The sequence below is a fragment of the Heteronotia binoei genome, unplaced genomic scaffold (genome assembly GCF_032191835.1).
Source record: "Heteronotia binoei isolate CCM8104 ecotype False Entrance Well unplaced genomic scaffold, APGP_CSIRO_Hbin_v1 ptg000536l, whole genome shotgun sequence".
Taxonomy (NCBI): Eukaryota; Metazoa; Chordata; class Lepidosauria; order Squamata; family Gekkonidae; genus Heteronotia; species Heteronotia binoei.
This window is the reverse complement of record NW_026800047.1, coordinates 42,501-45,000: the sequence shown is the minus strand read 5'-3', so window position 1 is coordinate 45,000 and position 2,500 is coordinate 42,501.

Here is a 2,500-nt window from a genome sequence, read left to right as displayed (position 1 = left end):
GGGCCGTCCCCTTTTCGCGGCAAAGCCGTCCCTACCCTCCGGCCGCGAGACCGGGGCGACGCCGCGGGCGAGGCCGACCTCCTGGAACCGACGGTCGGCCTCGCGAGCGACGTTTCCCCCCCCCCCTTCGGTTCTCCGGCGGTAGAACAGGCCTCCCCGGCCGGCCTCTTCCCGCGGCGGCATCCGCTCGCTCTCGCGCTAAGGGAGCCTTCGGAACCGCGACCGCCCGGTGCGGCGGGGGGGGGGGGGGGGGGCGCGGCCAGCGGCGAAAACTCTTCAGCGCCCCTCTCCCTGCAAAGCTCGGGCCGGCTCCCGTTTCGGCTCGGAGCCGGCCCGCGACCGGCCGCGGCACCGGGGCGACGCCGCGAGCGAGGCCGACCTCCCGGAACCGAAGGTCGGCCTCGCGAGGGACGTTTCCCGGCTTCGGGTTTCCGGCGGTAGACCAGGCCTCCCCGCCGGGCTTTCCCGAGAGACCGGCCCGCTCGCTTTCGGGCCAAGGCGACCCCGCGAAGCGGCGGCCTGCTCTGCCGGCAGCCCCGGAGAGCCGGCGCCGCGGACGGTCCCCCTCCGCTGTCAACCTCCCGGCCGTCCCCTTTTCGCGGCCAAGCCGTCCCGCCGCCCGGCCGCGAGACCGGGGCGACGCCGCGGGCGAGGCCGACCTCCCGGAACCGACGGTCGGCCTCGCGGGGGCCGTTTCCCCCCTTCGGGTTTCCGGCGGTAGACCAGGCCTCCCCGCCGGGCTTTTCCCCAGAGACGGGCCCGCTCGCTTTCGGGCCAAGGGGACCCCGCGAAGCGGCGGCCTGCTCTGCCGGCAGCCCCGGAGAGCCGGCGCCGCGGACGGTCCCCCCGCCGCTGTCAACCTCCCGGCCGTCCCCTTTTCGCGGCCAAGCCGTCCCGCCGTCCGGCCGCGAGACCGGGGCGACGCCGCGGGCGAGGCCGACCTCCCGGAACCGACGGTCGGCCTCGCGGGGGCCGTTTCCCCCCTTCCGGTTGCCGTCGGTAGACCAGGGGAGAAACGTCCCTGGCGACAGGTGTAAGAAAAACAAATATTAAAGGTACCCTTGACCGGAAGTTATATTCTTGCTTTTGAAAACAAAGAAGGAGACAAAAAACTTAACCGTCATCCTCCCTCTTATTTTCCCCTCTTTCTCGACGTACCTTCCGAACTTCTTCCGCTCCATCTTAAGACCTTCGAAATCATAGCCTCTCAATTGGTCCGTTTCGCTCCACGCCATGGCTTTTATGATCCGATCCCATTTCTCTGGTATTTCTTCTCGCTTCCACGACTGCGCGTACGATGTCCTAGCAGCCGAGAGCCAGTGCCGGATCAAAGCTCTATCTTCTTTTGGAGATTTTTTCCATAACCCCAACAGAAAAGCCCCTGCAACTTTGTTAAACGCATATCCCGAGATAGTAGACATCTCTCGCTGAATCAACCGCCGAAATATTTCAGCTCTTTGACAAGTCCACCACATGCGGTAGAAAGAGCCTTCGTGGTTTTTTTTTTGTTTTTTTTTTTGCGTTCCCAACACCTCTCAGGCATCTGGTTATTCATCGTTGCTAGGTTTTGTTTTTGTTTTTTTCTCTCTCGGGAGTCTTTCTTTGTATAAGCAGTTTTATTAGTAACATATGGTAGCGGAACTATATCTACAACTTATAAAAGCTGAAAGTAAAAGAAAGATCTTTCTACCCCACATCTTACTTTCCCCCCACCCCTCCCTCCGTTACTTGACCCCCGCCAGTGTTATTGTCTTAAAAAAAAGCAAATATTAAAGGTACCCTTAACTGCTAAGAAAAATAAATAAATAAAAAGCACCCGAAAGTTATATTCTTATTTTAAAAATCTTCATCATCCTCAAAGATTGTCCAATGTCCTTTTATTTTCCACTCTTTTTCTACCTATCTTCTGCATTTCCTCCACTCCAACTTAAAAAGTTCCAAATCATAGCCTCTTAGTTTGCTCGTTAATTTGTCCATTTCACTCCATGACATGACTTTTGTAATCCGAGCCCATTTCTCTGGTATTTTTTCTTGCTTCCACAGCTGCGCATACAATGTCCTAGCAGCTGAGAGCAAGTACCATATTAAAGTCCTATCTTCTTTTGGAAATTTTTCCATTTGTCATCCCAGCAGAAAAGCCTCTGCCGCTTTCTTGAATTCATATCCCAAAATCTTAGAAATCTCTTGCTGAATCATCTGCCGAAACATTTTTAGCCCTTTCACAAGTCCACCGCATATGGTAGAAAGAGCCTTCATGCTTTTTACATTCCCAACACCTATCTGGCATCGTGTTGTCCATCTTTGCTAAAAAAAAATTTTTTTGGAGTCATATACCGTCTATACATCATCTTAAAGCAGTTTTCTTTAATACTGTGACATGTTGCGAGTTTCACAGAATTCTTCCACAGATATTCCCCAAGATTCCATCTTTATTTCTTTGTTCACATTAATTGCCCATTTTATCATTTGAGATGTCACGACTTCATCTGCTGTAGACCAT